Source organism: Pongo abelii, chromosome 6 (assembly GCF_028885655.2).
Source record: "Pongo abelii isolate AG06213 chromosome 6, NHGRI_mPonAbe1-v2.0_pri, whole genome shotgun sequence".
In the NCBI taxonomy this organism is placed as follows: Eukaryota; Metazoa; Chordata; class Mammalia; order Primates; family Hominidae; genus Pongo; species Pongo abelii.
The window spans coordinates 120,862,531-120,877,024 of record NC_071991.2 but is presented as its reverse complement, the minus strand read 5'-3'; the positions used below and the strand labels follow the sequence as shown (position 1 = coordinate 120,877,024).

The 14,494-nt window shown below is 37.8% G+C and overlaps 1 protein-coding gene across 15 annotated transcripts in view; it reads right to left on the bottom strand.

Moving 5' to 3' along the window:
* ASB15 (ankyrin repeat and SOCS box containing 15) overlaps nt 1-4,971 on the bottom strand; it is a 72,325-nt gene extending 67,354 nt beyond the window's left edge. For 5 of the 15 annotated variants that reach the window (XM_054559730.1, XM_054559732.1, XM_054559737.1 and 2 more), the window contains exon 1: nt 4,848-4,938. The gene's annotated coding sequence lies outside the window, so the exon portion shown is untranslated. Of the gene's footprint in view, nt 1-4,012 lie in introns of all 15 variants that reach the window. The other 10 variants (XM_054559728.2, XM_054559729.2, XM_054559734.1 and 7 more) reach the window with 8 other exon arrangements.
* Nucleotides 4,972-14,494: the final 9,523 nt, after the last annotated feature.

Below are 14,494 nucleotides of genomic sequence, written 5' to 3'. Positions count from 1 at the left end.
AAAGACTTAAACCTAAGACCTAAAACTGTAAAACCACTGGAAGAAAAAATAAGGGAAAAGCTTCTTGACGTTGGTCTTGGTAATGATTTATGACACCGAAAGCACAGGAAACAAATGCAAAAATAGACAAGTGGGACTATATTATCAACTTCTTTCACTTTTCTTCTTAAAAATTTTGTTTAATTTAAAACATTGCTGGTGCGAATTTGGTGAAACAACATCTCTTTTACATTGCTGGTTATTTTGTAAATTAGTACCACTGCTTTGAAAGACTTGGCAATGACGTTAACTGTTTATATTTTTTGATATAATGCTTCTCTTTTGGGGAATTGAACCCATATTTTGGCTTGGATACACTTTATTATCTATAAATAAAAAGATAAACTGGATTAAAAATCATATTTTCTATTTTTAAAATTGTTTGATTGGTATTCCTGGGACATATTATTGTGATATTTCATCACTTTCATAGGGTGATTAGTGAAATGAAAGTCCAAATATTTTGAAGTAAATTTTTGGAATTTTACTTCAAAATATTTTGAAGTAACAAAAGTTAGCATTTTTGTATTGTTCTTCCTTAACTCATAGATTGACCTTAACACTTGTTTTAAAAAATAATTAAATGCAATTAAAAACCACAGTACAACCAAAATGAAGAACAACTTAATACTGAATAATAATCAAAACTGTTGAAGCTTTCTATGTACAGGTTTGATAAAGTGCTCCCGATCTCATTTGACCTCCACTAACCACAGCATGTATTCAACTGCTGTGCAGTTGGTGCCTCTCAATTGTATTTGTTTTTATGGTATATTTAAAGAAATGATTATTTATTACTTAAAAACAAGTGGAAACAAATATTACAATTTTGTTGACCCAAATGACCTGGAACGCAGACTTGAACAGCTAGGGGTTCTTGAACCCCTGTCAGGAAATGATGTCCTCGTCAAACCATTGTGTGTTTTACAGATGGAAATACTGGCATAGTTCCAGAGGAGTTAAAGGACTCACCCAGGCCATACAGCTGGTAAGTTGTAGAGCTATATTCCTGCTGAGAGTTCTTTTCAGTTTTAGTGATTTTGAAGAGAAATCCATATGGACAGGTAAATTTGTTAGAAAAAGAACTATATAAATGCCAGTGGTAATGGGAAATGGATGGGGCTCAAGAAGCAAAGACATATAAACCTACTTGAACCAAATTAGGAACAGGACAGGGGAAATTGTCTGATAGCTCCCTTGCAGTGGTTCCTTACAGAACTAATACAAGATTTACCAAAGGACTCTTTAGGGCTATTCTGCTCAGGCCTACAATTTGTCAAGGTGAGTCATTTCAAGCCTAAGGGTAGAGGTAAGCAGGCATGCCTGCTAGAGTGAGTGAGGATGTCAGAAGCCAGTTTCTTAGTGTGTTTGGCTTTCCTTGCTCATGCCCAGATCATTCCAGAAATAAAGAAAAGGCCATTCAAGGAGGCATCACATGGCTGCTCACATGAATATTATACAAGTAACAGTCCCTGCCACTCTCGGTGGAAGGGACAGTCAGGGAACTATCAGGGTGGGTGATATAGTCAAAAAGTAAGTGCTACCTTTCACCACTTATAAGACTATGGCAGGCCGGGCACAGTGGCTCACACCTGTAATCCCAGCACTTTGGGGGGCCGAGGTGGGTGGATCACGAGGTCAGGAGATCAAGACCATCCGGGCTAACACGGTGAACCCCGTCTCTACTAAAAAATACAAAAAAATTAGCCAGGCGTGGTGACGGGCGCCTGTGGTCCCAGCTACTCGGGAGGCTGAGGCAGGATAATGGTGTGAACCTGGGAGGCAGAGCTTATAGTGAGCCGAGATTGTGCCACTGCACTCCAGCCTGGGCAACAGAGCCAGACTCTGTCTCAAAAAAAAAAAAAAAAAAAAAGAGCTATGGCAGTAGTTGTAAACTTTAGGTATTGTTGACAGTGACTTATATCCCATCATAGTGCAGTTTTTCCTTAGTCAAAAACATAATAATAACAATCATTATTTGCTTCTAACTTCTAATTGTCTAAGTCATCCATACAAAGGCATTCTCATCACATTCAAATTCCCTTCTGCTTCTTCTTTTTTGTAACTTGCCAAAGAAATTAGTTATACTTAATGGGCTTGCCTCTCTGTTACTTCGAGAGTGTTTCCTACACGTCCCCTACAACCACCACAGCTACATTATGCTTTTAAGATATCATGTAAATTCCATTTAGCATCCTTTTCCACCTTGTTTACTGGCCTTGTGCTACTGTGGGTTCATCTTCTTGTTCAGCTGGATTTTATAATAGCCTTGTCCACCTTTCTTCAGCCTCTTCCTTTTCCCTGACTACTCCCCTTCCCCTAGGCTCTGACAGCGGACACACTGACTCTCTCACTTCCTTCCTGCTTTTATGGTCTCTTAAATCAGTCTCATACATCCTCTAATTATTAAAAACGCATGCAATAGCATTTTAAGTCCACATAGGGTCACACGCCACCACCCGCACCAGGTAGTAATGACTTTTTAAATATTATGTTGGCCTTTTTTTTGGGCCCTAGCTATTGCTGGACCACATTTTTTCCCCTTGCTATTTACATGTATCTGGGATCTTTTAGCTCAAACTCCTTTATGTTATATTGGTTGTTATGTTTCTTCCCAGATGAATTTACCAGAACATTTAAAAGAAAAAAAGCTTTTTATTCCCTCAGTGTTAAGATGTTGCCAAGATTGCCATGTACGTCTGTCTCTTTAGCACCACCACCTGACAAAATGACTCTTTAATGGTTGAGAACTGCCAGTCTAGTTCACTGACAGGTCCCCAGAATCCTCAGTACTTACAGCAGTTTCTGACACAGAGTAAAGATCAATAGACTTTGGCTTAATAAATGATTATTTTAGTTGTTATGTTGTTTATTCAGTTTTTAAAAAAGATCATATCCTTTTCACATTTCTGAAGTCCTTTCTCTATTTTAGCTGCTGTCTTCTGTCCCCCATTTTATCATGTTTGTTTCACTTGTCATTTTATGTTGGATGAGATTAGTTAGAAATATAGTATCAACATTTATTATGTATTTTCATAATTTTTCAACTTTTTATACTTAATTTTCTCATTCTATATCTAAATTATGTTAAGGTATTCATTTTTGAAATAATTACTGTTTTGTTACCATTTTGTTGATTTGTATATTCTCATTACCATTTATATTAATAATGCTTATTTATTTTAATCCCACAAAATAGTTTTTATCTCCTTAGACAAACGTTTTTGCCTTTCATCACTTATTTTCTCTCTTGCTTTTAAATGAGGAGCAACATTTCACATCCAGAAATCGAGTTAAGCCTTCCCCAAATGGCAGGGGTGAGGTGGCTAGAAATATTTAATACTCAGTCCTCCCGTAGGTTTTAATTTTCTTTTTTCTTTTTTCTTTTTTTCTTGAGATGGAGTTTCACTCTTGTTGCCCAGGCTGGGGTGCAATGGCGCGATCTCAACTCACTGCAACCCCCACCTCCCGGGTTCAAATGATTCTCCTGCCTCTGCCTCCTGAGTAGCTGGGATTACAGGCATGTGCCACCATGCTGGTTAATTTTGTATTTTTATTAGAGACGGGGTTTCTCCACGTTGGTCAGGCTGGTCTCAAACTCCCAACCTCAGGCGATCCACCTGTCTCAGCCTCCCAAATTGCTAGGATTACAGGCGTGAGCCTCCGCGCCTGACCGGTTTTAATTTTCAATAGAGACAACTATGTTTAACCTCAATATTAAGCTTAATCCAAATCTGAGTAGAGTGTGGGGTATCCCTATTTTCACACATTGATTAACTCCAATATATAGAAGCAGATAGCCACTAAGATAAAACTGGGTAATGGCTTTTATTTGAATTTCAGCCCATTTTAGAATGAAGTTCTGAAAATCACCATATCTGAAAACCATAATAGAGTATGGACACTTTTTAGAAGTGTTCATACTATAGATAGAGAAGAAAACAGGTAAAAATCCAAATCATTTTGAACATACCTGATATGGATGGAGGCACAAGAGATGGATAATATCCAAATGATTGGAATTTGAATATTTTCGTCTATTTTAATCATTAGCTTAGCAGAATGTTTGTTTTTTTTTTCTTTCCAAGGTTGAGAGAGGAAATAATAGTTCTGATTCTGGATTATTTTCACTTTTGCTCCCAGTCTTGAAAAATAAGGGGAAACTGGCTAAGCAGTACCTGTCCCCTGTACATTTTCAGAAATGAGCTCCCCATGCTCTGAGAATTGAGATGCTTTCTTCCTATTCAGTGGTTTTTCCTCATGCCCCTCTCAGTGATTGGCTGTGGAGCAGCGCTCCAGAATCCTAGATTCCAGGCTAACATTTTAACCACCTAACTTTGGTAGGACCCAGTCCCTCACAAAAGAGCTTGCATCACTGAGAAGCAGTGTAGGAAGTCCTAACTCTTCCAACACTTAATTTTGGATAAACAAGAGCTCTTTTATTGGATAGGCTAGAGGCCTCACAAAGCAAATTTTGTAAAATGTGAGACCCAGATTTTTGCTCTAAGTCACCTGGATCTGGCCTACTAACCTTATTTACAGAATTTCCCAACATTCATCTCCTTCCTGAAGAGGATAAGAACATTTACTCCTCTGGCAACTCTCTCCCACCTGAGAACACAGTGCCTTTGATCCCCTTGCTACTCACATCTAGACATTCTCGAATCCCCTTCTGATGCCAAGGATGATGTTCCTAATTCTACTGTCACTAGCCTAGAATACCACTCTTAAGCCACTGCCCCTCTGCAAAAGGACTGGCCAAGAAATCTACACATTTTCTCACTACATGGAACTTAATTATGCAGTACCTTAGTCAGGATCAATTAGCTCTATCTAGTTTTGGTGTCTTTAGCAAATATGATACAGCAGAAGCCTGAACCCAGGTTACAACAAATCAACACATATGCATCTTTCATAATCACATGATTCTATATTCTAGAACACATCCTACAATGATAAAAATTCTTAGAATCTGGAGGGACAGGGAACAAAGACTATGACCTCATAAGCTTCTATTCATCTCAGTTCCAGTGACTATACCAGCATTGCCTCGTTTGAAAAATAAGGTAATTTCGGCCAAATCCAAATGTGGTTTCCAGAAAAGAGTGACTTAGGGTATCCAAATATATAGGTCCCTTCACAGAGGAGCAAATGGATTTATCAGGTGATTAATTCCAATGTAATAGTTTCTTTATATTTATGAAAATGTATATATATACATGCACATGTGTGTATCCTTAAAATGTCATTAATACATATATGTCTGTTAATAAATATTTCCTCTGTCCTAAACTATAATTGTGGATGATTTAAATACTAGAAATTAAAAATTATGATGGTAATTTGGTAAAGGCCTATTTTTCAGCAATCTGAACTGGAAAGGCTGTATTTCCATGGTTCATGTTTCTAGGGGCAGCTATCCTAAGGAAGAGGGGGGCATATTATTAAACTAATCTGTTTCTCAGGGTATTAGTTTGCTAGGGTTGCTATAACAAAAGTGCCACAAATTGAGTGGTTTAACCAACAGAAATTTATTATCTCACAATTCTGGAGGCTAGAGGTCCAATATAGAGGTATTGACAGTGTTAGTTCCTTCTGAGGGCTGAGAGAAACAATCTGTTCCATGCCTTTTCCCTAACTTCTGGTGGTTTGGGGGCAATCTTTGGTGGTCCTTGGCTTGTGGATGCATCACTCTGATCTCTGCCTTCATCTTTGCATAGTGGTACCGAACAGTGTGTGTTTCTGTGTCCAAATTTCCACTTTTACTAAGGACATCATTGACATCTCACTCTAATGACCTCATTAACTTGATTACATCTGCAATGACCCTATTTTCAATGAATGTCACTTTATTTTTCTTTTTTTCTTTTTTTTTAGATGGAGTCTCACTCTGTCGCCCAGGCTGGAGTGCAGTGGCACGATCTCGGCTCGCTGCAACCTCCACCTTCCTGGTTCAAGCAATTCCCCTGCCTCAGCCTCCTGAGTAGCTGGGACTACAGATGCGCACCACCATGCCTGGCTAATTTTTTTGTATTTTTAGTAAAGACAGGGTTTCACCATGGTGGCCAGACTGGTCTCGAACTCCTGACCTCAGGCAATCCACCTGCCTTGGCCTCCCAAAGTGCTGGGATTACAAGGTATGTGCCACCACGCCCGGCCAACTTTTGTATTTTTAGTAGAGGTGGGGTTTCACCATGTTGGCCAGGCTGGTCTTGAACTCCTGACCTCAAGTGATCCACCTGCTTCGGCTTCCCAAAGTGCTGGGATTACAGGTGTGAGCCACCGCACCCGGCCTGAAGGTCACATTTTGAGGTAATGGGGATTAGGACTTCAACATATAAATTTTGGGGGAAACAATTTGTATTACAGTTCCCCAGAGAAACAGAACAAATATGGTATATAAAAACATATGTTATCTGGGGAACCCTAAAGCAAATTGTTTCTCCCTAAATTCGTGTGTGTGTATTATAAGCTAAATAGCCAGATAGCTGGTAAAACATTTCTGGATGTGTCTGTTACCTCTGAGGATGCTTAGAGAAAAGATTAGCATTTGAATTTATAGAATAAGGCAAAGAAGATTACCCTCACCAATGGGGTGGCCATCATCCAATCCCTTGAAGGCTTGAACAAAGAGACAGAAGAAGGATGAATTCACTCTCCTTGTTTGAGCTGAGACATCTATATTCTTCTGCCTTTGATTATCCGTGCTCTTACTCTTGGACTGGGACCAGGATTGATTCCATTGGCTCTCCCGGTTTTCAGGCTTTTGGGCTTGGACTGAATCATAACACTGGCTTTCCTCGTTCTTCAGCTTGCAGACAGCAGATTGTGGGACTTTTCAACTTCTGTAATTGTATAAGCCAATTTCTATAATAAATCTCTCTACGTGTGTGTGTGTGTATGTTTGTATGTACTTGTGTGTGTATGCATATACGTGTGTGTGTGTGTGTGTGTGTGTGTCCAGATGCTTCTCAACTTACGATGGGGCTATATACCAATAAACCCATCATAAAATTGAAAATATCACAAGTTAAAAATCCATTTAATACTCCAATGAACTATCATAAAGTTAAGAAATCATAAGTCAAACAATCGTTAAGTCCAGATGTTTCTTGACTTATGGTGTTATATCCCAATAAACCTATCTTAACGTCAAAAAATCGTAAGTCAAAACATTGTAACTTGGAGATCATCTGTATGTGTGTGTGTGTGTGTGTGTATATATATATACACACACACAATAGGATATATAAAAATATCCTATATATAGGGGTATTTTATATATATCTCCTACATATATGGTTATTTCATATGTGTATATGTGTGTGTGTGTGCGTGAAATGAAAATGAAATATAAAATATCCCACTGGTTCTGTTTCTCTGGGGAACCCTGACTAATACAGGAGGTTAGGTCAGAAGTGAGGGGCAGGGGCTTGTGGATTGCAAGGTGTAAGGACTTTAACTTTTACAGCTTGAGTGAAAAAAATCATGGGAGAATTTTGAGCAAAGTACTTTTTTAAAGAATTTTTCTAGCTACTGGGTTGAGAATAAAAATAGTAAACTAATAAATTAATAGTAGTCAAGTGGGTGGTGCCATATTACACATACTGGGTCAGGCATATATATATAATAACTCATTTAATGTACTCCAGAGAGGGAGGCAAAACTCAAAGTAGGGAGACCTGTTTTAGGTATTCTTTTCTTGTTGTTGTTCTATTGATTTACAAAAGTTCCTTACATATTCTAGGCATCACCTATTTTTTGGTGGCTATATGGGTTGCAGATATCTTCTTCCCATCTGTGTTGTTTTACAATTTAAGTTGTGTCTCTTGTTATTCAGAAGTATAGAATATTAATGTAGTCAAATTCACCAACTTTTTTTGATAGATTTTATTTCATTTTTCATAGACATTTGTATTGGGTCGTCCTGCTCACAGTCCTGCCACATGCAGACTCCTTCTTCACACTGCCCATGATGTGGCATCTAAACATAAATCTCAATCCTGGTGCTTCCTGTTTAGAACCCTTAGAGAACTGCCTGTGGCTCTGTGACCCTCATCATTTAGCCTCCTGTAGGTCTACTGGCTCTAGGATACTGTGGTAACAGCCACGTATATGTATAAAAGGCACATTTTATTTTATTGTACTTTGCTATACTGTTTTACTTCGAAGGTATTTTGCAAATTTAAAGTTTGTGGCAACTATGTATCAAGCAAGTCTATTAGCACCGTTTTTTCCAATAGCATGTACTCACTTCATGCTTCTGTGTCACGTTTTGGTAATTCTTGAAATATTTCAAACTTCTTCCTTATCTGTTATGGTGATCTGTAATTACTGATCTTTGATGTTAGTGTTGTAAGTGTCTTAGAGTTCAACAAACCACACCCATGTAAGACAGCAAACTTAAATGTTATTTGTGTTCTGGTTGCTCCACCGAATGGCTGTTCCCCGTCTCTCTCCTTCTGCTCTAGCCTTCCTATTCCCTGAGATACAACAATGTTGAAATTAGGCCAGTTAATAATGCTGCAATGGCCTTTAAGTGTTCATGTGAAAGGAAGAGTCACAAATCTCTCACTGTAAAACAAAAGTTAGAAATGATTAAGCTTAGTGAGGGAGGCATGTTGAAAGCTAAGATGGGCCAAAAAGTAGGCCTCTTGCACCAGTTAGCCAAGCTGTGAATACAAAGAAAAAGTTCTTAAAGAAAATTAAAAGTGCTACTCTGTTAACACACGAATGATAGAAAAGCAAAACAGGCCGGGTGCGGTGGCTCACACCTGTAACCCCAGCACATTCAGAGACCGAGGTGGGCGGATCATCTGAGGTCAGGAGTTCTAGACCAGCCTGACCAACATGGTGAAACTCTGTCTCTACTAAAAATACAAAAAAAATTAGCTGGGAGTGGTGTGCCTGCCTGCAATCCCAGTTACTCAGGAGGCTGAGGCAGGAGAAATGCTTGAACCCGGGAGGCAAAGGTTGCAGTGAGGCGAGATCGTGCAGCTGCACTCCAGCCTGGGCAACAGAGAGAAAACTCTGTCTCAAAAAAAAAAAAAAAAAAAAAGAAAGAAAGAAAGAAAAGAAAAAGAAAAACAGCCTTATTGCTGATATGGAGAAAGTTTTAGTGACCTGGATAGACCAGGCCATCCACAACATTCCCTTAAGCCAAAACCTAATTCAGAGCAAGGCCCTGACTCTCTTCAGCACTATGAAGCCTAAGAGAGGTTAAAAAAAAAGCTTCAGAAGAAAAGTCTGAAGCTGTTAGAAGTTGGTTCATGAGGTTTAAGGAAAGAAGCCATTTTCGTAACATAAAAGTGCAAGGTGAAGCAGCAAGTGCTGATGTAGAAGCTGCAGCAAGATCCAGAAGATCTAGCTAAGACCACTGATGGAGATAACCACGGGAAACAACAGATTTTTAAAAATGTAGATGAAACAGCCTTCTATGGGAAAAAGATGCTATCTAAGACTTTCATAGCTAGAGAGGACAAGTCAACACCTGGCTTCAAAGCTTCAAAAGACAGGCTAACTCTCTTGTTACAGGCTTATGCAGCTATTGAAGCCCATGCTCACTTACCATCCTGAAAATCCTAGGACCCTGAAGAATGATGCTAAATCTAGTCTGCCTGTGTTCTAAAAATTGAACAACAAAGTCTGGGCTAAGAAAAAAGATTTCTTTCAAAATATTACTGCTCATTGAAAATGTACCTGGTCACTCAAGAGCTCTGAGGATGAAGATGTACAAAGAGATTAACATTGTTTTCACGCACAACATGCTGCAGTCATCATTCTGCAGTCCATGAGTCAAGGAGTAATGTCCACTTTCAAGTCTTATTTAAAAAAATACATTTTATAAGGCTATAGTTACCATAAATAGCGATTCCTCTGACAGATCTGGGTAACATAAATTGAAGACCTTCTTGAAAGAACTGACCACACTAGATGCTATTAAAAAGATTTGGTGATTCATGGGCTAGGTGCGGTAGCCACGCTTGTAATCCTAGCACTTTGGAAGGCTGAGGTGGGTGGATCATGAGGTCAGGAGTTCAAGACCAGCCTGGCCAAGATGGTGAAACCCAGTCTCTACTAAAAATACAAAAATTAGCCGGGTGCGGTGGCAGGTGCCCGTAATTCCAGCTACTCGGGAGGCTGAGGCAGGAGAATTGCTTGAACCGGGGCGGCAGAGGTTGCAGTGAGCCAAGATCGTGCCACTGCACTCCAGCCTGGGCAACAGAGGCTCCGTCTCAGAAAAAAAATTGGTGATTCATGCAAGAAAGTCAAAATATCAACATTAACAGGAGTTTAGCAGAAGTTGATTCCAACTCACATGGATGACTTTGAGGGGTTGAAGATCAGTGGAAAAAGCCATTACAAATGTGAGGAAAACAGCAAGAGAACCAGAATTAGAAGTAGAGCTTGAAGATGTGACTGAACTGTGGCAATCTCATGATAAAACTTGATCCGATGATGAGTCGCTTCTTGAATGAGCAAAGAAAGTGGTTTCTTGAAATGGAATCTACTCCTGGTGAAGATACTGTGAATATTGTTTAAATGACAACAAAGGCTTTATAATATTTTATAAATTTGGTTGATAAAGCAGCAGCAGAATTGAGAGGACTGATTCCAATTTTGAGAGTTCTTCTGTGAGACAAATGTTATCAAACAGTGCCTTCTGCTACTGATAAATCTTTTGTGAAATAGTCAATTAATGTGGCAAACTTTATTGTTATCTTATTTTAAGAAATTGCCACAACCACTCTAACATACAGCAACTGTCACCCTGATCAGCCATCAATATCAAAGCAAGACCGTCCATCAGCAAAAAGATTACAACTTACTGAAGGCTCAGATAATTGTTAGCATTTGAGGAGTATTTTTAAATTATTTACATCATTTAGACATATTGCAAACTTAACAGATGATAGTATCGTGTAAACATAACTTTTATAGGCACGGGGAAACCAAAAAATTTGTTTGACTCACTTTATGGTGACACTCATTTTATTGAACTTATCTGGAACCAAACCTGCAATATCATTGAGGTATGCCTGTATGCACAGATAATATTTACACACCATTTTAACAGCTGGCTCATTTATGGGGGCCAAGGGTTAAAGGCTCCAGGTTAATCATCCTGTTGTATTTTCAGCATATCACTCTAGGCTCCTCTTGTGGCACTTTTCCCACTCCCAAAGCACAAAACTCCAGGAATATTGAACTATCTTACAAAACACACACCCAGGGTCTAAACTCATTATCGGTGTAACTTTAATTCAATCTTGATGAAGTCTAATTTATCTATTTCTTTTTCTTTTTCTTTTGTTGCTTATGTCTTTAGCATTGTGTCTAAGAAACCACAGCCTAGCTCAAGATCATAAAGATTTACTCTTCAGTAAATCTTTCTTAGAAATTTTCTTCTAAGAGTTTTATTGTTTTAGCTCTTACATTTAGACTTGTGCTGCATTTTGAGTTACATTTCTTATGGTGTGATGTAGTGGACCCAGCTTCATTTTTTGCATGTGGCTATCCAGTTGTCCCAGCACTAACTGTTGAAAAGACTGTTTCCCACTGAATTATCTTCACACTTTATTGAAAACCAATTGACCATAAATGTCGAGGTTTATTTTGAGACTCTAAATTTTAATGTATTAAGCTGAATGTCTATCATTATGCGACACTATGTTGATTAACATAGCTTTGTGGTATGTTTTGAGATAGGGAAGTATGAATCTTTCAACTTTATTCTTTTTTGAGTTTGTTTTGGCAATTCTGGATCCTGCACATTTCCATATGAACTTTAGGACCAACTTAGAAATTTCTGCAAAAAGGAAGCTGGGATTTTGATAGGAATTGTGATGACACGCTACATCAACTTGAGTATTGCCATCTGACCAATATTGACTTCAAATCATTAAATAAGAAAGGTCTATTTATTTAGATCTTTAGTATTTCCAACAATATTTAATACTTTTCAGTGTACAAGTGTTACACTTACTTTGTTAGATTTATTTCTTTTTGATGCTATGGTAAATAGAATTGTTTTCTTAATTTATTTTCAGATTATTCATTGCTATAATAGACTAGAACATATTTTTGTGTATTGATTGCTATGGACTATGTCCCCCAAATTTCATATATTACAGCTCTAAACCTCAATAAAATGGTATTTGGAGATGGAATCTTTGGGAGATAATTAGGTTTAAATGAGGTCGTGATGGTAACAGTGGCCTTATAAAAATGGACACCAGACATCTTGCTCTCCACCCTGACCCAACCCCAAGCACACACAAGAAGAGGTAAATATGAGCACACCGTGAGAGGGTAACCAGTATAGGCCAAAAGAAAAGGCCTCAGAATGAAATCTGTCTTGCTGGCTTTGATCTTAAACTTATCAGCCTTCAGAACTGTGAGAAATAAATTTCTGTTTTTTAAGCCACCTCATCCATAGTATTTTGTTATGGCAGCCTGAGCTGACCCTGATAGATCATGTATAATGTAACCTTGCTGAAGTTATTTGTTTTAATTGTATGTATGTGTGTATTCCTTAATAATCCTATATAAAAGATTATGCAACTGTGAATAGAGATAGTTTTACTTTTTCCTGTCTCTTCTGGATGACTTTTATTCATTTTATTTTCTTGCCTAATTCCCTTGGCTAATGTTTCCAATATATTGTTGAATAGAAGTGGTGAGAGTGGAAAAATATTTGTCTTGTGAATGATCTTAGCAGAAAAGAATTGTCTTTCACTCTTAAGTATGATGTTAATTGTGGGGTTTTTCTAAGCATCTTTATCAGGTTGAAAAATTTCTCTTCTTTTCCCAGCTTGTTGTGTGCTTTTATCATGAAAGCATGTTGAAATTTGTCCAATGCTGTTTCTGCATCTATTAAAATTATCATATAGTTTTTGTCCTGTATTCAATGGTACATTAGATTAAATGATTTGGGGATGTTAAATCAACTTTGTATTCTTGAAATAAATATCATTTATTCATGGTGTATGATTTTTTTTTATATGATACTGAATTTGGTTTGCTAGTACTTTTCTGAGTATTTTGTGTTTATTAATAAGGGATATTGGCCTGAAGTTTTACTTTCTTTTTTCTTTCCTTTTTTTTTTTTTTTTTTGTGAGACGGAGTCTTGCTCTGTCACCCAGGCTGGAGTGCAATGGACCAATCTTGGCTCACTGCAACCGCTGCCTCCTGAGTTTGAGTGATTCTCCTGTCTCAGCCTCCGGAGTAGCTGAGATTACAGGCACGCACCACAAAGCCTGGCTAATTTTTGTATTTTTAGTAGAGAGAGGGTTTTGTCATGTTGGCCAGGCTGTCTCAAACCCTTGACCTCAGGTGATCCTCCCGCCTCAGCTTCCCAAAGTGCTGGGATTACAGGCATGAGCCACCACGCCCGGCCGAAGTTTTCTTTTCTTGTTGATTTCTTTGTCTGGTTGGAATCAGAGTAATACTTGCCTTATAGAATTAGTTGTTAATTGTTTCCTCCTCTTCTATATTTAGGAATAGTTTCTTAAGGGTTATTCTTTAATTGTTCAGTGGAATTTACCAACGAAGCCATCGGGACCTGTGCTTTTCCTTCTGGATAGGTTTTTTTTTTTCTTGCTAATTCAATTTCTTTAATTATGTTAGATCTAGTCAGATTTTTTTTTATATCTTCTTGAGTTGATTTAGGTAGTTTGTGTTTTTCTAGGAATCTGGCCATTTTATCTACTTTATCTTTTTTAAGCATAGTTGTTCATAGTATTCCTTCTTATTCCTGTTTATTTCAGCAAGGCTATTAGTGATAGTTCTTTTATTCTTGCTTGTATTAAATCTTCTTTCTTTTTTTTCTTAGTTTCACTAAAGGTTTGCCAATTTTGTTGATCTTTTTAGAGAACCAATTCCTGGTTTCATTGATTTTCTTTATTGATATTCTGTCTCCTTCTTTTCTAATCTTTAATATTTCCTTTCTTCTGTTTGCTTTTGGTTTAGCTTTCTTTTTTTCTAGTCTCATGCCTCTAATGAAAGGCCTCATCTCTTCCCACTCATTCTCTTCAACTGTTGCCTAAGTTGTTCGTATATCTGAAACACAAATTTGATGGTGTCACTTAGAAGCTTAAAAGTCTTCTCATTGTTCCTGTTCCTTACAAAGTAAAATTCAAATTTTGTATAATGGCAAACAACACCTTTCATGATCTTAACCAGTTTACCTTAACAATCAAACCCAACTCTCCAATCACATAAAATCACCTGGAATTTATAGATGCATTTTTAACCTCTTTTCCTTTGTACTTGTGTTTTCTCAATTTGTTCTTTTCTCCTACTGACTTTTTAGAAAGTCACCCACGCTTTTTAGTTATTTCCTTTTCCCTGGTACCATCACACTTTGCACCAACTTCTTTTAGAACAGTTACCAAATTATTTATTAATACATGCCTTCTTCATTATTCTTTTAATTCCAGGATGTGAAATCCC